Genomic DNA, 25,585 nt, shown 5'->3' with positions numbered 1-25,585 from the left:
TGTGGTTAGTTTTTGTCAGAGTGACGATGCCCAGCATCCTGTGGAAGCACACCAGGTTCTTCCTGGGGTGGCAATGATCTATTACTTGGAAAATAAATTACGTCCTGTACATGCAAATAAGCCTTGCTTGGTATTTACAGGATAGTTAGCCGACGTTAGATTTATTTCTCTATTTTCTATGCTTCCCTATAGATGCAGAGTCTTGTCACCAGTGGGGAAAGCCTATAAGAATTATATGGCGAACTCTGTACCCTCGGTAGCCATAAGCCACAGGTTGGGTGACCCACCATCTTAGTCTGCCGGGGACTTGGGGACTTCCAGTGTGAAGATCGGAACAGTCCTGGGCAAACCAGAACAAGGGGTGACCCTACACGCCACACACACCCTTTCACCAGATGTGTGGTCTAAACGGAATCTTTATTCTCTTAACTCACCCAATGTTTTGTTGTAGGAATTCCTCAGCTTTTGACAAACAACAAATTCCAGAATAAACCTCTAAGAAGGGAACTTCACAGAAAATAAACAAACAAAATCGTGAGAAGGAGCCCCAAATTAAGTAGTTACATTACAAGCATGAGTTCAATTTCCCTGAATATTTTATCTACTTAAAAACTCAAAAGAGGAAAAGAAAACTTTGTGCATGAAGTAAGCTTACACTTTGTACAATCCCCCTAAGAGAACCCACGTGAGGACAGAGATGTGGATGCTCGCTCTTCTGCTCCAGGATGTTCTGTTATCACCACAAGTCTTGTTCCAAAAGCCAGTATCCCAATCTCACTCCCTTCAAACGTGGCCAACTCAAACCTGCTCACCACTGTCACAGACTAAAATATGGAAACATTTGACTCAACTTTGTTTAGTTTGAGTATATTAATTAATGCTAATTTGAATTAAAATAATCTAATTCTGCATCCCTTCAAAGTCCAAGGTGAAATCAAACACATGTGCAAGCTGTGTGGTGTCTACCCAACACACGTGTGAGACAGATGTTATGCACACACACAAACATATCTAGGCCACCATACACAAATGTGTTTACAGATGTTATGTTTTATTTTACACACGCATCTCCCTAGATGTGCACGTGTGAGCATGCACACATGTGTGGACACTTGCCTACATGACTGCACTCGTGAGACACCACGGGACATGAAATCCTAAACAGCTCCCGCTGCTGTGCCCGCTCTCAGCTCCTCAGCCCCAGGCCTGAGGGCTTCCCACCCCAGGCATCCTGGTCAGCACCCTTCTTCCTCGGGGCCCAGGGAGGACAGCTGCTCCTGGCATTGTCACTGTCGTGTTACAACAGGGTCTTGAAACGGACAAATGGAATCTTAGGGAGTTGTCAGCAGTTCATTCCTTTTAGGACTAAAGCACAAAGCATGGCAAGGGGGCTATGGAAAAAATGTGCCCCCAACTCTGAGTCTCACCCTGTGACATGTTCTGGGGCTTCCTACTTCCTGAAGCCAAAGAGGATATCTCCTTGAAGAGTACAGCTATGCCTCTGAACACACCCTCAAAGCCTGCACAGCGTGGCCACAGCTCACCCACGGCAGCCATGCCACTGCTGCTCCATTAGCTCCTTCTTACCTACTACTGTGCACTTGGACTTTTGTTCACATGAAGGGTTGAGGAAGTAATTTTCACACCTCCAGAAATACAAAATGCAAACTTGCTTTGCAAGGTTTCCTTGAAGGGAACTGACACCAAGAGCATAATGCAACCGCTGCCTCTCCCTCTGTTTGAACCACTTGGATAAGGCGGTGAGAACCTCTAGCAGACCACCAGGCTCCTCCTCACTTCAGCCTCTTAGCCAGTGTGGGACCCAGAATGTCCAGCCCCACGGCTGCATGTCACTGGCTCCTTCTCTTCAAATTTGTTCTAACCCTCAGATCCTTGACCAGGGCTGAGGCTGTTGGTATGTTTGCTTGTTCGCCCATTTTCCATCTGTTTAGCCTTACCTGACAGTAAGTTCTGAGAGAAAGGGACCCTTGTGGCATCAGACTAGTTCCTGCCAGACGTTCTGATGCAAAGGAGGCATTTCTTAAAGGAATGAAGGAGTGTCTTTCCTTTACCCATGTGGAATTTAGCTAAAGAAAGTTACCCAAAAAAAGATACAATGAAATATTTAATGATGACTGGTGAAAGGCAAAAAAGAAAAAAGAGTCAATGAAATATTTAACGATGATCAGTGAAACATAAAAAAGGCGAAAAAGAAAAAAAGCCAACCGAGTAAAGACTATACAAGGTGTCAAAAGGCCACATAGTATACTATTCCTTTCATGCGAAGTGTCCAGGACAAATTCCTAGAGACAGAACACGGGTCAGCGGTCGTCAGGGTCTGGGTGGGGGAGGGGGTGGTGAGCAGCTGCTCCTGGGTGTGGAGTTTCCTTTTGGAGCAATGGAGATGTTCTGTTAGTGGGGACAACTGCACAACTCTATGAGCAGGCTGGACCCTTGAGCCTCGCAGGTGTAAACTGTGTAGGTCCACTTGCAGGTGGATATTTCTCAATAGTAAATACTACAGCGTTACCTGGGGTCCAGAGTTGGCTGCACCTCCAGGTGCAGAGGAACCGGGGATACAGAGGGTCAACTGCAAGTTCGATGTGGATTAACCCTGTACTGTTCAAAGGTCAACTGTAGACTAAGACACCAAATTAACTACACAGTTCAAATGATACATTCTTGGAAAAGAATTTATGATAGGTGTGTTACATCTTAATAAAGCTATTATTAAAAAAAAAGACTACACAAGATGAGCTACGATGAGTTAGCTACAATCCATTCACGAGATGGTGAGCCCTTCTGAGCCAGAATCGCTGTATTGATCCTTCTATCCCCAGAGCCACTGACTGACAGGCTGAGTGGACGATTGATGATGCTGACATTAGGAACTGTCATTTGGATGCAAATTCTCCAGCGATTAGATCTGACCAGGCTTTGGTCAGATCTGATTACAGTGAAGAATGGGCCCTCATGAGAAAATGATTCCATGTTACACAGACATGACACTTTGTAATTTACAGAAGGCTACTGTATCTGTTACATATTTGAAAATTATACACAAAAATAAATGTCCCGTGAGGTGGGCAGGCTGGTTTACCACCACCTCTACTTTCCAGATGAAGAAAAGGAGTCCCACAGAAGTAAGACGCTTGCCCTAGGGCACCTGACTAACAGTGGCAAATGCCCACTGGGGGCCCCTTTTGCCAAATCATCCCCCTTGGGGGCAAGCTGAGATTAACTTCATCATAAACATTCACAAAAACAACAGAAAGGCATTATTCAGGGGCTGAGCGCCATCCCTGGCTCTATCACTAATAGAGATTTGACCTTAAATCACGCAGCCACTTTCTTCCACCACGCAGTCATCCACAAAATTGGTCTGATAAGACATCCTCTGCTTTCTTTACTGGAATGCCAGGAAAATTTAGAGCAGTCTTGCAGAAAGACAAGAGCAATGCAGGTCTCCCCACAGAGTCTGCACTGGCTGCACATCACGCGCCTGCCCCACAGACCACCGTGCTCCCAAGGACAGCCAGCTCCCTCCTCTCACGAGAGCCCCAGCCAACAAACCAGCAGAGTGTTCTCACACAAGACCCCCACAGGATTGGTTTCACCCCGTTTTACACGTGAAAAAGCTGAGTCCCACAAGCAGGAAGTTAGACATGCCCTGAATCGGAAAATGACCAGAGAGAGCACAGCTGGTTCTCCGAGTCAGCTCTTCTCCCTCCGCCCCACGGGCTCTCCAAGCCCGTCCATGCCTCAGACACGCGGCACACATACAGGACCTCTCCTGCTTATGGTCCCTGACCACCTCCCTACACGTGATCTCCAGGACTCTGCATGGTGCACTGCACCCCCAGAAAGGCTGCCCTCTTCCCACAATGAGGGCACCACGTGGAGGAGGCTGCCAACTGTACCAGCACTTCTGCCAAGTTCAGTTGGCTACCTGCCATCTGACTGACCTCCTCTGATCCACCCCAGACCCCACTGCCTTCATCTCTCCCATTCACAGCTCATCACTGCCCCAACCCCAAAGTGCATGCATGCCCCGGAATGAGACACCCGTGACCTTCTCCAAGATCTAAGCACATCCCTTCTTTCCCAGGGTTCCCTCTCCCTTCCTTCTCTGTGCGGGAGAACTTCACACTGGTATCCAAGATTTCTGCCTAAGCACCCTGGGGTAGGACCAGATGAGACCGGGCTTGCCATGATAGAGTCCCCAGAGCACTCATACACGCTGGGTCCCACCCTGACCACTGGCTCTCCACAGACGTGCAGGAGCTTCCTGGAGTGCCGCCAGGAGCTGCCCTTCAGGGCCACGCCCATGCCCGGGGCACAGGTGGAAGTGCTACCCATCTTCTTAACTTGCTCGCTCCAGCAGTGTCCCCGTGGCCACAGCCCAAAGCATAGTTCCTTCATAGGGAATCTGGTACTTCAGGAGTGACTTCCGTGGGTGACACCAGTGCAGTGAGGTTCTTGTTAAGTGAACAGATGAGTGAATGAATGAATGACCTCCTGTATTTGGGAGAGCAGCACTGACACTGAAGCTCATAAAAAGCACTGATATCTGACTGCGTGATGAAGCATATGTTAGATGCACAGGTGGAAACACCTACCTAACTACCTAGCTGGGGCGAAGACGGGCTTAAATTCTCAAGGATGCTTTCATCTGGGGAAGAAGGGAGGGGGAGGGGAGGTGGAGGGAGCCTCACATCTTCCCGTGTTCGCTCCTGCAAGGCACCACTAATTCTGAGCACTTGGTAAGGTGGGTACCATGATCTCCACTTGAGATAGCCCATCATACCACCGCTGTTGGGGACAGTTCAAGGACTTGCCCAAGGTCCTTCTACTAAGCTACTAAGAGACAGAGCTGAGACTCGGATCTTTATTTCCTGCGTCTCAGTCTCGTGTACATAGTCTGACACCATCTCCCCAGGATGAATCAAGTACTATTTATTCATTCACCCAAGAAATACTTTTCTCTTCATCCAATGAACATTAATTACGTAGTATGGCCAAGCACTTTGCTAAGGTGCTGGGCCTTCAAGACAAGGATATAATTCAATTAAAAATGGGCAAAGAACCTAAACAGACATTTTTCTGAAGAAGATGTTCAAATAACCAGTCAGGTACATGAAAAGAAGCTTAAAATTACTAATCATCAGGAAAATGCAAATCAAAACTACCACGAGACATCAGAGCACATCTGCTATAATGGCTGCTACCAAACGAGAGACAGCAAGTGGTGGTGAGGCCGTGGAGGGAAGGGCCCCCCTGCACTGCTGGTGGGAATGCAAACTGGTGCAGCCACTGGGGAAAACAGATGCAGGCTACTCAAAAGTTTAAATAGATATTTTTGACTCAGAAATTCCACTTCTGAATATATATATCCAAAGGAAATGGAATCAATATCTCAAAAAGATACCATATCCCCAACATTCATTGCAGCACTATTTACAGTAGTTCAGACATGGAAACAACCTAACTGTCCAGCAACTGATGAATGTTTATATGAGTATTATTCAGCCATAAAAAAGAAAGGAAACTTGAGGGAACTGTGCTAAGTGAAATAGGTCAGTGAGAGGAAGACAAACACTGTATGACCTCACTTATATGTGGTATCTAAACAAACTGCATTCACAGAAACAGAGGAGAGACTGGTAGCTGCAAGAGGCAGGGGACGGGAGGAAAATGGGTGAAGGTGTCAAAGGTACAAGCTTCCACTTATACTAAGTCCTGGGGATGTAGCATGCAGCGTGGTACCTTGAATACCTGTACTGTATGAGTGAAAGTTAAGGGAGGAGATCTTAAAGGTTCTCATCACAAGAAAAAAAAATGTAACTATGTGTTGTGAGGAATATTAACTAAACTTATCGTGGTAGTAATTTTGTGGTATACACATGTATCAAATCATTATGTTGTATACCTCAAATAAAACAATGTTATATGTCAATTATAGCTCAGTAAAACTGGGGTGGGGAGACAAAGGAAACCTTTCTCTGCTTCTACAAATTATATATAATTATTAGCAAACAACTGACTATATGCAAGGAGGGTAGACAGATACATGGCGGTCATAAAGAAGCACATTATTCACTAGCAAAAACTGATAAATGCATTAAAAATGCCTCTTGCTCATGACTGTTGCCATTTCAAGACACAGTGTGGATACAGATTTAAGGGCAAAGAAAGAGCAAGGTATGATTCCACTAACACATTCCAGGCTTGGCAAGTTCAGAATTTATCGTTCATTAAATCTGTATTTTAATTATCCTAGTTTTAATTAAAGTATTATGTAGAGTTGGTGGAATGCAATTATGTACAACTGACTTAAGATGTGTAATAGGCTCATATTTGTGAAGAAATGCATTATTGTCACTGGATCTGCCCATGTAAAATGGAGTAGTATTTTATTTTCAAAAGAAAAATTAGTACATAGAATATTAAATGCTTGTCATTACAGTTAAACAGTACATTGCCAACTCAAATGGAACCAAGTAATTCTAAGATGCCCACCCCTCCCCCACAGGCTCCTGCCTCTGCTTAGGAACGGATCTCCGGCTGTGATGTGCCCTTTGTCCCAAAGCAGTAGGCACAAGGTCAGCTTCCGGAACGTGCCCAGTGACCTCCACTCTGTCTGCCTGAATCCTGTGATTTCCCACCTTCACAGAAACACAACCCCTGACCTCAGGGACTCACCACTTCTCTGTAGCCAGTCTCGATAAAGTTCCCAGAGTTACCTCATTCTGCTGTCGCCACTTCCTTCTCTGTTCTTTAAGTATATTAAAACTGCAATTGCCAAGCATTTCCTAATGAGAGAAAATAATAAAGTGCAGATCAAACTTTCCAACATTCTGTCTCCTTCTAGACTCAGCACTCTTTTTCCTCAAGCCCATTCTCAATACATCTTCCAGCAAAGTTCTTAGAAATGTAAATTCTCAGTCTGAAAATGTCCTCCTTTCTCCTTCACGACTGGACAGCAGTCAGGCTGGATGTGACGCTCCCCACGGCAGCTGTGCCCTGGCGTGGTGAAGGCAACATTCCTGATCCTCTCCGCTGTCGTCTTCTCTGTTGTTGCTGTCAACTGTCATCTAACTGCTGCTCGCTGAGGAGCCCTGGCTTACAGGTGCGGGTGCTTTGAAGACTTCTTCTTTGTCTTTAAGGTTCTACACTTACACTATAAGAAGCTTAGATTTGGGTTTATTTTTATTTCTCCTACTTGCAGCTCATTCTGCTCCATGACCCGTCTTGACAACAATTCCGTCTGTGAGCGTGACCCCGCCCTCTCCATTCCTTCTTGTTGGGGCTCTCCTTGGATTTCTGCTGGGCACTCTGCCCACCCTGTCTCCTGCCTGTCCCCTCGTATTTTCCATCTTCTGTCTCTGTGTTTTATTCGGAGCATTTCCTCAGACACACCGGAACAATATTTCTCACTTCAGCTGCACATTGTCTGCCCCTTAACCCATTCAACTGACTTTTTAAATAAATGATTGTATTTTTCACTTCAGGAAGTTGAGCTTTTACCTATTTAGTCCTTTTCAAAATCAGCGCATTAAAAGATGTTCAATATCATTAATCACTAGGGAAATGCAAATTAAAAACAAAGAGTTATAATTACACACCCATCAGGATGGCTAAAATAAAAAACAGTGACAACACCAAATGCTAGTGAGGAAGCAGAGAAACTGGGCCACTCACACCGCTGGTGGGAACATAAAATGTCTCAGTCACTCTGGAAACAGCCTGGCATTTTCCTAAAACAACTAAATGTGCAACTACCACACAGCCACTCACTGCTCTCCTGGGCATCTATCCCAGAGAAATGAAGACATGTTCATGCAAAACACATACAAGGACACTTACAGCAGCTTTAATAACAGGGTGGAAAACTGGACCCAACCCAGATGTCCTTCAACAGGTGGATGGAGACACAAGCTCACGCACCATGGACAATGACAAAATGCAGTAGGGGAATCGCAACCTGAGCAAGGCAGGGAATCACACCAGGTGGAAAAAGCCAACTCTAAGAGGCTTTAGACGGCATGGCTCCACTTACAGAACTGTTTCAAGTGATAACATCATAGAAACAGAGAGCAGATTATGACTGCCAGGGCTTCAGGTGGGGCTGAGGGCTGAGGAAGGTGCTGTGGCTGTAAACGGGCAATGTGAGGGGTCCTGGGGGAATGGAGGTGCTCTGGGCTTTGATGTGTCAATGTGGACCTCCTGGCCGTGAGCTGTGCTGCAGGCCCGCAAGCGCTTAGCCCGTGGGGGAACTGGGCAAAGGGCGTGCCGCCTCCCTGACAACTGCAGGGGAACCCACAATGAATTCAAAATGCTGTTTAATTAAAAGTGGGGGCCAAATAAATACTGTGATTCCACTTATATGAGGGACCTACCAGCTTCACACTCACAGGAACCAAGAGTAGGAGAGGAGTGCCAGGGCTGGGGCAGTGGGGTGGGTTATTATTTAATGGGGACAGAGTTTCAGTTTGGCAAGGTGAAGGAGCGCTAAGATGAATGGTGGTGATGGCTGCACAGCAGTGTGAATGCACTGAATGCACTGAATTACACTGGAAAATAGTTAAGATGGTAAATTCTATGCTATGCATATTTTACAACAATTGCAAAAAATTTCAAACAAAAAACAAAAATCCAAACAAACAAACCACAAACACTTCCAAAGACATCCCACTGTATATGGAATAAAATCCAGATTTCTTTCCAGATTCTGGCGCCTCCAGGATCTGTTTCCTTTTCAGGCTTCTTCTCTTTCCACTCTTTCTGCCGTTTTCCCCAATGCCCTGACCACCACAGGCCCTCAGTCCAGCAAGTACAGCAAGCTCTTTCCTGCTTTTGCGTGGACGTGGCCCTGCTGCCCAGAATGCTCACCCCCAGGGCTGGGCAGTGTTGGCTCCTCACCTGTCAGGCATCAGCCTGAGAGCACAGCACCGTGCAGGGTGGGCCCAGGGGCCAGAGGCGCTGACTGGCTGCCCACCTCCTGTCCTTGTGCCTCTCGGCAAAGTGAGGGTCATAACAGCAAGACTCGCTGGGCAGCTGGCAGCATTAAATGAATCAGTATAGAGAAAACACTTGAAACAGTGTAACTTGCTCAAAAATATTAATAGTTCTTGGTATTAAATATCACCTTGATTATATCACAGGAATTGTGTTGAATGAAAGAGGGCAGGAACAGAAGATTTCATCTTCTGTAAGAGATTCTAGAGCAAGTGAACTAACCTACAGAAACAGAAACTAGACTAGTGGGCGGGGGGGCAGGGCACGGGGGAACAACCGCACCGGGGAGCTTGATTAGGGTGCTAATGGCATCCGTGCACACACTTGTTAAAGTTCATCAACCTGTGTGCATGCTCTGTGCATTGTGCTGCGCGTAAATCACAACACAATAAAGTGGTTTTCAAACATCAGCTGCAAAGAGAGGCTGTCCTTGGCCCCTCGAGGTCAAGGGCCACCTCCCACTCAGCCCTCTCCCACCTCCCTCCCCGCTCCTCTCCCTCGTGGCTTTCACCATCCCTGAAAGAATCCCAGTTGTTAACTTGTGTCCACACTGGACCATAACGTGGGGAAGGCAGGAGCTTTGAAGCCTCATTCCCTTTCTGACCGTGGCAGCTAAACAGTGCTTGGCACAGAATAGGCGCTCACCAAGTACCCCCGGTGCACGAAGGAAGAAGGGGGGAGGGGCAGCAGGAATGGCCACGGGCACCTTCCCGAGCTGAGTGTGAACACCAGAAAGGACCTCAGGGGCCATTCACTTGACCTACCTCAATTCTGACAGGAGGAAATGGAGGCAAAGCACAGGGGATGATCCTGCCCAAGGTCAGAATTAATGGTGGAAGCAGGTCTGAGCCCACACATCCCAGTCTTTGTCACTTATACCAAATATGGCTCAATTCACATGTATAGACATACTCTATAAACAGTCACAAAATGCCAATGAAACATAATATAAAAATTTTAAAAGCATAGTTTTGAAAGCCCAGTTAACTATAAAAATATTATTACAACCAGACATGCTTCTTTCAAGCACTAAGTTGTGACTTCCAATATAAGTGCTCATTTAAACAAATCTTTCTTGCAGCAGTCGAAATGAACTGGTAATATGTTAATGGATGTTCAGGTATTTAAGCATGCACAATTATGAGTCAGACTGTTTCTAGTCACCTGGCATGCTGTTTACTGCCCATACTTCACAATTCAGATCATTCCTGGCAAGTCATACCTCAAAGCTGGCTGGAGGTTTGAAATATTTAATCTGTAAACCTCGTCTTCCCAGGGAAGCACAGGCCAGCACACTCATGCCCATGCATTCCTGTCAGGTTGGCTGCACGGTGCCGTTTGAGCACAGCAATTAAGCAAAAGAATGGCATTGCACAGAGCAAGTTTCTGCGTCCTAATCTGATAACTGCCAACATAAATTACCTCCTGGAGGTAAGAGAAACACCGCATGACATTAACATTCACGTTTCATATTTTGAGAAATAAAAGGAAACAAAGAACATGCATCTTAACTGAAACAACACAGAACAATTGTACAATCAAACTAGACTATGTTTATAAGACAAGGCTATTCTCAGCTTTGATATGCAAAGATAGCAAACTAACTGTTCAGATTCAGCAAACCAGAAAAATAAACATGCATTTTTTTCATCTTCTCAGATAAATAAAACCTATAATTACCTACTCAGAGTTCTGAGGATGACTTACTCTCAGTTCCTTCCAGTGCTGTCTGCCTGTCTCAGACGCATCTCTCCTCCGTCAGCGGGGTTTTCTCCTGCGGTCCGTCACACCTTTTCCCCTCCTTGGCAGGGAGCTTACAGGTGTCACACACCTTTTCTTCACACTCACTCATTTCATCATTCAGCCCTTCCAGTGCTGCGGGCCTGCTCTGCACAGCACCAGGCCAGGCAGAGTTACAGGAACAAGGAAGCTTTCAGTGGTCAGTACTCAGGGGCGGCAAGGGCTAGCTTAGGAGGTGGGGCCTACTGTCACAGCACTCGGTGGTGACAGCCACCAGCTGAAGTCTGAAGGGGAGGCTGGCACGTGCGGGTCATGGGTACAGACCCTAGAGTCACCTGCTCCAGTCCTGAGACTCTGTCTTCCTCCTGTGTCCCATTCCCACCTTACTAGTTCTCTATTGCTCCTGCCACTTCACCCTTTTGCCATGTCACACATCCCCTAACATCCAAGAGTCCCAGGACTCAGGGCCTGGACTGCCCCAGGAGGCTATGCAAGTGTCGGCCTGCTTCCTGGTCACCGCCCAGTCCTCTCCTCCTGTCTCGGTTCTGTGATTCTCAAAACACTCTCACACATTCCCTTCCTGCCTACCCACAGTTATCCTGTATGATGTGCAGCCACGGGCCTCCTCCCTGATACGATAGAACCCTCCAGGCCTCACTTACCAGCTCAGACAGTCCCGCCAGAGCCTGAAGACCTGCAAATACCAACACAGCAGCGGCCCCCAAGTCTAACCACGACCTCTCTGCTAGCGCTCAGTCTGACATACACACAACTGTCCCACAACTGGATCCTCTCGGCCGTCTCCTGGCATATCACACTTGACATGCCCAAAACAAACTTCAGACACCACCACCGACCCCCATGCCCCCCACATTGTCTCCCAATTTCAGGAGGTGGTAACTGCATCCCGCCAGTCGCTCAGCCCCAAACTCCTGGAGTTACCGGCGCTTCTCTCCTCTCACATGTCACGTCCAGTCCAGCAGGAAATCTGACTCTTTCGGCTTCCTCAATACACCAGCATCCGGCCAGTCTCTCCCCTGGCCCCCAGCACCCTGATTTGAGCCCCCGAGTCATTGCAGCAGCTCCTCCTGGGCTCCTGGTTCCCATTCTGTCACCCTACAGTCGACTGTTAACACAGCCCTCCACAGAGAGTCCTGAGTGGGGCTGGGCACTGCTCCGCTCTGGTGCCCAGCATGGACACCCAAGTCCTCACCCTGGCCAAGTAACCTGCTCCCAGGAATCTGGCCCCAGGGACCTGGATGACCTCATCTCCCGCCCCTCGCTGGTCCACAGCGGCCCCACTGGCCTTTGTGCCACTCCTCAGACACCACAGGCACGTGCCCACCTTGAGCATCCACATGTGCCCTCCTCACAAGTGTGCGCCCCACCCGCCTGGCTCCCTGGATCCACACAGGTTTAGTGTCTGAGTGGCCTGCGCGGGCTCCACATCTAAAATAGCCACCCCCTCCCTACTGTGTCCCCCTGCCCTCCTCACCCCACCCCACCGCCTCTGCCGGCACCGCCGAACTGCCAGGCCGGCATCTCCCTCCCTCCAGGTGGGTGTCGGTTCCCTGAGGACAGGGCTTCTTTGCTCACCACCTAGGATGGCATCTGCACAAAGCATGCCCTCCACAAAGGCTTCGTGGGTGACTGAGACAGGCGCTTAAGCTGCAGTCAGATCTCTGCCAGGGTTCAACTCAGCCTCTCCCTCGCAAATGTGCAGCAGCTCGGGACCACCACTGGGACGTTCACTTCAACTCCCTTCCTGGGAATGACGATGGAGTTCAGCTGTTTTCCTGACACAGTCTATTCTTCATCCAACAACACGCAGATCAGGAACGGAGGCTGTCATGGTGGGGGCAGGTTCTGAGCATGTTCGTCACCCCCACACCCCTCGTTGCCCCTCGCCCCGCGCTAAGGCACCTGTGATCGCTGTGCAGGGATCATCTCCGTGTCCACCTTCCACCAGGCCTGGGACTTCCATTAAGTCCTGTCTTAACTGGAAGGTCACACTGCCCTCCCTTTGTCAATAACTCCTGGAGTTAGGGGTGAGCACAGAAGGGAAAAACAAGGTGCACTCAGGCGTGCTCGGTGCTGATGCAGGTGTGTGTCTCTGTGAGAATGTGGCTCATGGTGAATCCAGGCTGACCTATAGTGTTTCAGATTGAAAACTGGTGCCCCCAAAGGAGAAAAAAATGAAAGCATTGTAAGGAAAAAATAAATCAAAACCATGAAGAAGATTCCACAAAACAAAGTGAAGAGAAGAATCAGCTGGATGCGGAGGAGAGCATGCGATTTAGAGTCAGGCAGACTCAGTCTGAGTCCCAGCTCGGCCACCTGCCAGCTGTGTGCCCCTGGCTGGGACACTTCACACCTCCGATCCTCATTCTGATGGCTAATTACACCTGCCTTGGAAGGCGACTGTAAGGGTTAGAGGAGATGAGTTTAAAGTGGTGCTCAGGAAGTCATAGCTGGAGTTACAATTGTTGATAGGCTGTTCAGCCAATTTTTCAAGTTGAGGAACATTAGACTTAATGTTTCCTTGAAAATGAAAAAAAATCATTTAATTGTGAGCCTAAAGGTCACATTTTTAGGGTTATGGGATAATATTTAAAAACTGGGGCATTGGGGTGGCAAGATGAGGATCCCCCTCCTGAAGACAAGGTCCATCTCTCCCCTGTGTTAGGGGACCGACCTCAGAGCACCAGGTTAACAGCAGGTGGAGAGGCTTGACCTGTTTCAACAGATGTGGAATGCCGAGTTAGATGTTCCACTATTACATGATCCCTCTGCTGGTGCAGGTGCTCCAAAGCCATCTGACTTTTGTCTGCCAGCAACCTGGGAGGGAGTAATGCATAAACGCCCCCCCAGCTGAGGTCCAAAGCTGAACTTTTAGAAGTGGAAATGAGTGTACCTTTGACTGATGTATAAACTTGAGAAAACTACGTGAGTCCTGATTTATGATACCTTGCATACCAGGTACTTAATAAACGTGGGGGTGATGATGAGGTGGAAAACATGAAACTAAAGGGCCTTGAAAACGTGTAAATATCCATAAGCAGCCTCATCTCAACCCTTAAAAGAGCCTATACCGGGATATTATTCTACTGAGGTTAGAGATCTACCAATGCAGTAGCTTCATGCCGCAAGTGACCCGCTTGTGTGGTGCGACACTGAAGGAAAGCCCTGCCAGCCCCTCCGTGTTACTAGCTCACGAGGAAGTCAACAGTCTTCAGCAAGCATCTGCCTATTAAAAAACACAAAGCTTACAAAATTAGGAGTTGTTATTTCAGTCTATATCCTTTTGTAACTTCTTGAATAAACGTTGCCTCATGAATATAGCTAGACTACAAGTTAACAAGTGAATTACTACATAGTTATTTGTTGCTGAGTTAAAGTAATTCTTCCACACTGACATTGATTAGAAACTCCAGGGTTTGAGAGAAGCCCTAAGTCAGCCCACCCCCCACCCCCAGGAGTGACTCTTCCCCCGAATTCAGCCCAATGCTGTCCAGCCGCACGGGCTGATGCTAGGCCCTCCAGAATATTTCACAAGAACCCATCTCAGCTGCCTTTTCTTTCAGCCTAACAGTCTTTGATGAGAACGAGAAACTGATCCTCATCTTTGTCTCACCCCAACCCCAGAGGCATCTGCTGTAATTGGAATCAACGTAAAGCTGGATACCTCAGAAACTTTTAGTAAAATAAAGAAAAAGGATAGAAGTCATCCCATTTTCGAAGGTAACTGGTATTTTCATTAGATTTTTAAAATATGGCTTTTATATGTTTCAATACTTTTCCTGTTTCCATTAACCAAAGTAGAAACGCCTGCTAAATAAGCTTAAGAATCATCTCGACTCAAGCAGGGTTCAGATGCCCAAGTGAATGCGTGGGGATATTGGGCTTAGAGAGGGAATCACATAGATGCTCAGGCCAGGGAGAAAGTACATTGAAAATCTACTCAGTAAATTCTTACACATATCTTTTTTGGGAAAAAAGCAAAAACAAAAGCAGTTTCTTTTCACGAATATTTTTCTGAGTGCAACTGTCTGATGGCGTAAGCATCTGACTTTCTGCCCAAGCTTGCAGCATTTTGCGGTTCTTTCAGCAATGTCCAACCTGGAACCCTTTACATCCGGCATACTGTCTTTAAATTACATTGCAAAATGTCCACTTATGAAATATATATCAAATGTTCTTTTCAATCACTTAGAGCTCCAAAAGAAGAAACTGTTTGGCATTAGATAAATACCTTGAATGTGAGACAGGCAAGAACACAGACAAGAACACCGACAAGAACACCTTGAAATAATGCTTAACTAATCACGAAGCGACTACTCTGCTCTAGATGGGCGAGCCACTAATTAGACGAAGGGAAATAAAACTGTCATGGTGGGGTAAGAGGATAAAGAGAAGTAAGCAGTCATCACTGCTTTATTGTCAAAGAAAGTATCGAACACGGCTCAGTAAAGAGAGGGAAGAACCCACAGCCCTGCAAGTAAATACCAGCACTCATTAAACTAGCGCATGGCGCTAACCCAGCTCAGGATGACAGCGACCTCCCAGAAAGCGCACTCAGAGGAGGAAAAGACTGTGCCGTCAAGAGCAAGGGCACCTTAGTTGGGCCTGCGGCATACTGAATAACAACATTACATGACGACTTTCTTAAAGGGCTTAAAAACTTCCAAGCCAATCTGAAAATAGCCTTCTACTAGGGATTGGGGTAGGTCTCCCAGGCTCGGTCATTCTTTCCAAAGCTTAATTGATACACTGAACACGTAAATGGTGCCAACAAGCATAGTGAGTTGTATTTAAATGTAAAAGCCGGGAACAACTTACATTTGGTTTCTTGGGATAATCTTGTGTCCTTCTCGGAACCAAGTCACTTGAGACCTGGGGCAGCTGGCAAGGGGCAGGAGGTTGAGAATGGCTGCCTGTCCCTGTGAAACCATTTTTCTCTGGTCTGTATCCGTGAAATTCCCCATATCTGCAGAGAAAACTCAGACCTTTAAAGTTCTAGAAAACTCTTTTTGAGGGCGAGGGAGGTCAAGGATGGAAACAACTGCATGTTACTGCACAGTCACCGCTGTTGCTGTAATTAAGCATTGGGACAAAGGATGAGTGACAGTGCTGGTGAGGGTGGCTCTGGGGGGGCGACACGAGGCAGAGCCACGTGCCCCCAAAGTGGCCCCCACACGCGTGACTCAGCAGAACCTCCTGGGCTCTGTGTTGCTTCAACAATACAGTGAAACGTTTGCAACTGATTCTAACAGTGACGGAAATTGCGGAAAAGCATCCTCACGCCACAGGAAGTGTTCTCACAGAAGCGGTAACAACGTTTTCAGGCCTCTCCCGGCATCCACACCCCTCAGGGGCTGCCACCCAGGCACCACTGTCCTGCTCAGCACCTCCTTCTTCTCATTTCTGTGGTGAATGATCCCAAGAGATCTTCTGGGAGAAATGCTTTTTAACCATTGATTCGTTTTTAGAGGGTTCTCCAAATCCCACACTACTGACTTAATTTGGGGCAGGAAGGTTTCTCCCAGTCTTTGTGCTACCGGTTTACAACATTCAAAAACTGGGATTGCAGGGGAAAACCCAGCCATTAGAGTGTGGGTATAAGTGGCCAATTTAAAAATTAGTACTGTGTGAAATTTCTGAAAAATTTTCACATTATGACCAGGTACAGATACAGGCATACAGACACCGATGTGGCCATATGTGCTGTATTTTTGTCTGACTTCAAGTAAATTTGGAATAGTCCATAAAAGATCTCTATTATCAATGGATTTGTGATTCAAAAAAATTATTTCCTATGTTACAAACAGCATTTAATATTCTAGGAAAAAGATGAAACAAACAAATGAAACAGATTAGGAAAATGTTCATGGTTATTTTAAATTAAGGGGAATCTGTTATCAAGGAGGAGAAAAGACAGAGGAAAACCTAGCACTAGAGATAAAAGATGGAGCAAGGAAAGCGTAATGGAGGATGACAAAGTCCAAGTTTCATAAAATAGAATTTAATACATTGTAATAAAGTCTAAGTGTATTCAAATGTTTTGGGTGTTGACTGTAAATTTTCATTTGTGAATTATGTTTTCAATTACTCAACTGAATGAAAGTTCTGAATTACTCCGCAGACAAGTTTAGCTGAGTGACCTCACCACTGGACTTCAGAAAAGCTAGCCTTCCTGGTGATTCAGCCCACACCCCCGTGCGCCCACCTGGCTGGCGCAGGCAGCAGGACGCCTGGGGCTTCTTCGCTGCATGCAGCGGCCTCAGATGGGGTCAGACGCAGCCCCGGGGAAAGCACTGTCACCACTGTCGGCGCGGCCCACTTTCAGAGCTCTTTAGAGCCCTCTGAAATCCACTGCGACAGAGCCATGTGTGATTTAAACTTTCCTACCGCGTTTCACTTTCTTCTAAGTGAAGAGCCGCTTTGGTAGTGGTTTCACAAGATAACAAAGTCCACAGGCTGCATCCGGCGGACCCCACCCGGCAGGGATTTTGGGCTGCACAGGCACTGAGCGCCCGTGCGGGCCAGCCCCTTCCCCTCCCACGTGCCCACAGAGCACCGGCAGGCCCAAGCCCCTGCCTGCCGAGAGCCCCCTGGTCACTGTGCAGAGCTTTGTCCTCCACACGCCGGCCCCCGGAGCGGAGCACTGACTCGTCCCTACAGCACTGGTGCACGCTGTCCACGCACTTCCTGCTGTGCAGCGGAAGGCTTTCTAAGCAAAACTGGGAATAACTGATTATGAACTGACTTACCTAATTGGGCTTAATTTTTCATTTTAAAAACATTTGAATCTAAATATAATAAAAGCTAAGAGCAGCTAATTCCTAAGCCAGAAGGCATCCTGTCCACTTTTTTTTTATCCTCCACAGTACCTTACAGGGCCCTGGATCTGCTGGACTGGGAACAGTGGCCTTTACCTCATCTCCACTGGACCAGCTACATCAACTGTTCACTTATCTTTCAATCAGTTTTAGCGATTGTCCTATCCCCAGTAGAACCCGAGACAGAAACTCAGTCCCCACAATGGGTGAAGGCAACTGGCCAGCACCCACAGATGCCACCGTGCTACTTAACGCTTGCAGAGTTCTCCAGTGTACACATACATGAGACGTGAACTTCTGATCTTCTTTGTAAGAGCGCTCCCTTTTTGTTCCGAACCACACAGCGGTAAAACCCAGCATCCAGCCTCTGTAAAGACGGAATAATATACCTGCCAAACACCAAAAAGCAGTGTTAATGGTTCCGTATCTGGACAGTGCTGGCATCTCGCCAGTAGGTGCTCAACAAATATTTTATTTTCAGTAAATCAGTATCTATGTGGCCCTTCCTTGACCAACACAATTACTGCAACTGCAATTTATTAATTTCTGTCTGTCTGTCCAACTAGGCTGCAAATATGATGTGAAGTTAGGTCCTGGACCTGCCTTTTCATCACTGTACCACCGTGTCAGGCATGGAGCAGGTGTCAATTATGACTGCTTGAATGGATGAGAAATGTTAAATAGCTAAAAGTCATTACTCTTAAAAATTAGATCTTTCAATTTTTTTATAATTCTACCTCTCATAATTTTCTAAAAATTATTTCTAGAACTGGCAGCAGTCTTAACATACTATGTTGTGCCGCTGTGCATAAAAGTGCCAACAATGCAGGACGAGGCACAGGATTCTAAGGCAGAGCAAGCAGCAACTGCCCAGCACAGCTCCCCTCTCCACCTACAGCAGGGCACAGGCAGCTCCCAAAACAGCCCACGTGCTTTCCCATCTTACTCCACGTATGGCCTGACATTAACTTTACAAACTTTTCTGAACGACTGAAAGGTCATTTCATTTGTACTTGCCATTCCTGTGACCATAAGTAACCATTCCTCAAATTAATGCCTTTCTAAAAAACTTCAGTAAAATGATATAGGGGAAAAAAGGGGTAGTTAGAAGATACAGTTCCCATAAAAGTGCTGGTTTAGGTTTACTATTAGTTTTATAATGCAGGATATTTTTAAACCCATAAACAATCAGGAGATACAAGCAAGGATCCCTTGAAGCGAGTTCCACAGCTCTGGAGCTCAAACCTTTTATGCTACTTAGGAGAGCTCATTAATTGGTTTCTAGACAATGTTCTTCAAAAATCAAGAATAAAGCTTGAGTCCTGGATACTGTTCACACATGGGAGGCTATCTATCCTAAGAAAGAAAAAAAGAACTATAACTGTTTTCTGAAAAAGAGAAAACACAGTGATGCTATTCTTTATGAAAAGTGTGTTCTTGTGTCAGATATCTTCAGTTTAAAAATACTTCCTTTTATAAAGTATAACCAGAGAGACTTAAAACAAAATCAAGCAAAAGGCCCCAAATGTGGTATGCTGTATTTGCTATGTTTCCAAGCGTACCTGGAAATCACTTACATTCAACTAATTGCTCATCTTTTAACTCAAGTATATCCAACAGGTCAACCAGAAAAAAAGAGTTCATAGGCATAAACGTTTTAAGTGAATAAAACATTTAGACAATACAGGTCATTCAGTATTCAGCAAATAATAATCTGATAACCATCTTGAGATCCTACAGCAAGATTAATAAAACGTTTTATGAAAAAAATACTGCTGAGTTTCATTCTTCAAAATTGTATTGTATTCTGAGGAATGGTTCATCTCAAACAAAAACTTTAATTGGTAGAGACAATCAGAACAATTCCAAACTGAAAACACGGAGTCAATGCCATTTATTTAAATTACAAATCAAGACTAGAAGGATGAGCAGCTTTGATTATTATATACTGTGATGATAATGAGGAGGAGTTTTGAGACTAGGTTAAAACAAAGTCAACTAAAGTTTTTGGAAAAGAAATAACACAAGTTACTGGAACACATACCTGACAAACTACAGGCACAGTTTCATCACTGCACAATAACTATAGTTATGTGATTGCTATTCATTCCATTTGTCTGTTCTTGCAGTGCCCTGAATAGATCTTAAATTCTTACACATTTCTACAGTAATCCCACATACTTCTGCACTAAACGGCACTGCTCTCAACAGGGAGAAACAAACAAAGCTGAAGATCAGGCCTATGCTGCCCAGCACTGTCTCCATAGTCTAATGTCTCACCAGGGAGAACACACACACAAAAGCTGCAAAGTACTCCACCTATTGCAGGAATTCCTACACAAATTATATTCACCCAACAGATGGGAATATTCACTGCAAGCCAATTGTTTATAAACACATATTTTTAAGCAGAGAAAGTTTCCTGGCTCTTTGTAAGAGAATATGATAAAATCTTAGCACCATATGCCACTAAAATATAGAAAATGCCTGCTCCTATTTCAAGTAAGCACAGCAGGGAATGTTTGCATTCACTGTATCAAGGCAGACTTCTACCAGACCAACATGACGTTTTCCAGAGCTAGTTCATCATCAGGAATAGCAAATTCAAGAAAACAGAACACAAAATCACAATAAAACCAATGGTTTAAACATCCATTTCTGCTATGTAGAAGAAATCCTCTCCTGACCTGCCACCCGGAAGGGGCCACAAGAGCGAAACCAGAATGTGTCTGGGAAGCAGCTTTCTGCGCACTTCAGCCCACAGACACCTGCTTGAGCAGCTGTGTATGGAGAGGACACTTGACATTGTCAGCCTGCCTGGGATCTGCACATGCCGAGAATTCTCCACTATGAGTTTTGGTGGAGGTGGACCCCTGCATCCACAGGGCACAGGTATGAGGCACCCCGTGACCACGGACACACACACTCTGGATTTGGGGGCCTGGCTGGTAATGCACAGGAGACTCTGTCCAACAGCAGAGATGGTGGGGCCCAGGGAGCCCCGGCTCAGGGGAACGCGGCAGTGGCTCAGGCAGCAGCACCTGGGGTCCAGAGGTACCAGCAGCAGAACCTCCTGGGGCTCCTGGGCTGATCGGGGCTGATCTGGCTCTGGTGGGCTCAGCTCCCCCTGTTCCTGCCCACCGTCCAGTCAGCCCAGTGATTTAGGAGGAACCCAGTGTCCAGGCAACAACTTCCTTTTTTGTTTCCACGAGAGAGGGTTTGTTTAGTTTGTCCTAGAACTCCCCGGAACATAGCCAAAATAATTTTGGTTGAAAAAAAACTTTTGAAGTTACTAGGCACTCACCATGGTCACAGAAAAACCTAAATCATGCCTCACTGAATCATCTTTTTTTTAAAAAAACCAGGTTAACCTCCTGGTTAACCTGTAAGAATCACTGGATGATAAATAGTACCCCAACTGAGACTAATTAACCTACTCTAAGGAGTATTCCAGACATGAACCACAGAAGTTTTAGGAAGCATCTGACAAAATAGTACCCGGTTTTAGAACAGTTACTGTTAGGCAGTTCTTCTCAACAAGACTGAGATGCATGGCTGACCACGCAGGTCTGCAGACACCTGCCGTGGCTCAGGATGATGAGACCACATCCTCGGTCCAGGAGGGGAGCCTCTCCCTCAAGGGCAGGAGGGCCAGGAACATAGCTCAAGTCAGGAGAAAGAATTTTCACACCCACTAAAATGAGATATAAGTGTTTTTCGTTTAGTGGGGGTTTCCATTTTATGTTACTCCAGATAAGGCAATTCCCCAGAAGTTTCATTTTGTTTGCGGGTATAAAAATATCTGTTTTCTATAATACACTTTTATATCTCGGCCCAAAGCCCACTCATACCTTTAAAGTGAAAAAAGAGTTAAAAGATACAAAATTAAGCTGTTCGTATCCTTCTGGGAACTACTTCAATTCTTGTTTTGAAAACCAGATTATAAATAATTGTATTTTCAATTTTATTATTATAAATTTCCTATATGAAATTTAAAATGCAGCCAACAATCAAAAGAGTATGTGTCCACAGCCAGCAGTTTTCTCAAGCAGAGAGTGACATGAAAAGATGTAGACTGAAACGTACTAAGAAACAGGCACAACATTCTGAAGGTGTGTCTAGCTCACTAACAGCTTCTAGACACTGGGTGGGCTGAGGGCTATGTTTTGAATCCTTTCAAAAGAGTTAAAGTAGTTAGCATGAAGTTAAAGAAAACAATATGATAAACATGGAAGTTAGCCGATGGGAACATCGTATTTGCAAAAGTTCTTTAATCTGTATTTTATTTGCCTAAAAAATGTATATTAAATTGAAAGAGACAATAAGCAGGCTCCTGCTGGGAGTGGACTCAGCACCTGTGGCACCTGTCACAGGTGTCTGGGGATATAAACCTGGGGGCTACAAGGCCCCCAGGGATCAAGTGGAGGCTGCGTATTCACATACCATGAGTAACTACTTTTAAATTTTATCTTCACTCCTAGTCACAAAAGCTGATCCAGAATCTCAAGACTCGCCATTGAAATGTTCCTAAGACCCTTCAGGGATTGTGGTTTAAATGATTTTATCCAGCATGAACAATGTTTGGGGTCATTCATTCTTAATTCATTCCTACCTTCTATTCAAGTCAGGGGCAGAAGAGGAGAAATTCACAATTCAGGAAACATGAGGTCACGACTGGGACTAGTCTGCTAGATCTGTCATCAGGGGAAAATGCTCTCTCCAGTCAGTGAGAACGGAGCTGCAGAAAATCCTTGGGAAAGACGTTGATTTTTTAGAGGTAAATATCCTTTATTTCATCTCTGTTACTTAATTCCTTATATTGCCAGGTTCTCTGGAGACATTAAAAAAACGTTTAGGACCACTCTGTGAAGGGTCAAAGTATGAGGGGAAATGTTAGTTTCCACACAGTTAAAATTACCCACACCAAAACACAATGGAAAGAGGACCTAAACTATTAAGAATTACAATATTAGCATAAATGAATTAGAAACAAATTAAAAAGCTTTCACTTATCTCATATGGAAGCATTTGTCGGCAATTACATTGCAAAATTGTTTGGTCATTCTGCCTAAAGTTCTTCACTTAGATTCCACAATCATCCCTAGACAAATGAACCACATGGAAATTAAGTCTCTAAATTCAAATCATCTCCAATAAGAACCTTTAAAACTCAATGCTAATTCCCCTTCAGAAATTCTCCAGAAACAATCATATCTGCTATAACCACATGGAGTCAAAAAGATAATCAATTAAATTCAGATACAAATACAAAACGTTTGCAACTTTGTAGAAGGGATATAAGCATTGAGACACACCATCCTAATATCAGAGATCAAAGTCAATCGTGATCCCATGGAGTCATCCCACACAAGCCCTGGAAGTCAGTGCTGGAAACTTTGACTTGGAATGAGATGAGAACAGTCCATCCCCTTTTATCTTCCAAAGTTTATTTCCCCCTTCCTTATAAACAGAGAGACAAAAGAACCTGAAGCCTCAGGAAGGAGAAATTCCTAATTCCAGGGCTCCTAAATATAACTATGTGATGCAGAAGAAAGGCCAAAATTCAGTTCTAAGTTTCACACTCCTTGTCCCAACCATTCAGATCTTGGCCACTAGGAAAAGAAAGCTACCCTGAGCCGTAAGCAGCTTGGAACTACAAAGAATTCTGCTTATTGTAGCCAAAACAGGCAAGACCAGTTCATTCAAGCCAAAACATAACCTGTTGCTGGTGGTGTCGTGAGCTCAGAGCTCCCAGAGGACAGGACCAATGGAGAGCGAGGCAGCGAGGAGAATCCTGCTGAGGAAGGCCAGAAAAGCTGGAGACCAAGGTGGGAGTCACACGGGCCGGCTGACGATGAAACCAGCCAGTTACATTTCACTTAAGAAAAGAGTTCTCAGCTAAACAGACTTTCCTTCTTGACAAGTAGGGGACTCAGCAGATTAAAAACAAGATGAAACAAAAACCACGTAGAGGAGTCGAACCCATGGCTTAGTGACAAAATATAACCGACTGCTTTGTCTTGCGGTCTCAAGCCCAAAGTATATGGCCAAGGGATCCACGCGGCGGTGATACTAACAGTGCAGACATCTTAACACAGGATATCTGACCATTCGTTCAGGTCTGCTTTTATTTTCTTAGGCAATCTTTTATAGTTTTTTGCTTGGTTTTTTTTATAGTTTTTAGTGTAAAAATATTACAAATCCCGTGTCAGAATTATCTCTGAGTTTTGAAACTATTTAAACAATTACACACACATATAGTTACATAAATTGTATATAAGTAAATATAAGTTGCAGCTTATTCTTTCCTAGTATACAGAAATATAACTGATTTTTGTATGTTCATCTTGTACCCTATCACATTGCTAAACATACACTAATTTAGCAGCTTTTTAAAAGATGTCATGTTTTCTACATAGACAATCATGCCACCTTCAATAGAAGACATTGCCACATCTTCTCTTACATCTAGATGCCTTTTATTCCTTCTTTCTTTTCTTCTTGCACTGGCTAGTAACTCCACCACTGGGATCTGTCAAGCTTCTCAGGGTGGCGGGTTTGTCCTTTTCACCAATGAGAAAATTGCTCAATATTTCTTCAAATATTCTTCCAGCCCTGCCTCCTTTGGGATTCCACCTACCCACATGTTAGGCCATCTGAAGCTGTGCTGTTATTCACTAATGGTCTTTCCTCTTTTTTTTTCTATCTGCCTTTCATTTGCTGTATCTTTAAGTTTACTAATGTTCTCTTCTGCAATGTCTAAGCTACTTAGAGTCCCATCCAACATGCTTTTCATCTCAGACATCACAGGCTTCATCCTTAAAAGTCTGCTTTCTGCCCTTCAGTATCTTTCACGTCTCTAACTTTGATCACATGGGATACAGTTACAAAGTTTCATTGCCTTTCTCTGCTAATTCTAACATCTGTGTCAGCTTTGGTTTGGTTTCTATTAGTTGATATTTCTCCTCATTATAGGTCATGCTTTCCTCCCCCTTCATATGCCTGCTCATCTCTGATTAGATTCTTGACATTGTGAATTTTACCCTGTTTGGTGCTGGACTACTTCCATATTTCTATAAATGTTCCTGAGCTTTGTTCTCTGATGTGCAAAGATACTTGGAAATAGTTTCTGATCTTCTCCAATCTTGCTTTTAAGATGTCTGAGGCAGGATCAGAGTCCTATTTGGTCCAGGGTTAATAAGCCCCCACTACAGACCCCAGACATGCCTGTAAACTGTACCCAACAACCTCATGGGTTATGAGGTTTTTCAGTTTGGCTGCTGATCCCGGGTGAGTGTGGGTCTAGTGACGCAACCTCTTGGGCAGTTCTTTCTGGCCTTGGGTAGCCTCACGTGGATGAGCTGATGCATAATCTGCTAAGCACTCACAAGACAGCCTCTGCAGAGCCCCACACTCTCTTTCTGCAGCTCTGTCCTCGCCAGTACCCTACCCTCATTCTCCCTGAACCCTCGGCCCTCTCCAGCTCTGGGGCTCCCTGAGGTTCCACCTGTGCCCTCCCTGTGCCACAGGCTGGAAATGCTCTGAGGGCAGTGAGTGGGTAGTCACAGGGCTCACCTCCTTGGCCTCCATCTCTCAGTCAGCACACCTTTGCTGCCTGATGTCCTGCCTCGTACAAACCTTGTTGCACACACTTTGCCTGGTTTCATGGTTGCTTAGATTTCCTGTCTGAATTCTCCTTTATTCCCCTCAGTGACGTTTTCTACTTTCCTTCATGCATGGTCTGTTTGTTTCTTATAAAGGTTATTCCCAGGCATTTAATAAACTTTATTGATGCTGTAGAATGTTGGTCTTTTTATAGGACATAAGAAAAAGTAACTTTTCCCTTAACTATTCCTTTTTTTTAACTGAAATAAAAAGAATAAACACCCATCAAATTTCTACTATTTATACTGCAGTAGAAACTGAGCCACAGAGACAGACCACATAAGGAGACCATAAGATTTTCAGCAGTTTAGAGTGTCCAATTG

The sequence above is a fragment of the Vicugna pacos genome, chromosome 35, assembly GCF_048564905.1.
Source record: "Vicugna pacos chromosome 35, VicPac4, whole genome shotgun sequence".
NCBI lineage: Eukaryota > Metazoa > Chordata > Mammalia > Artiodactyla > Camelidae > Vicugna > Vicugna pacos.
This window is presented reverse-complemented; position numbering follows the sequence as displayed.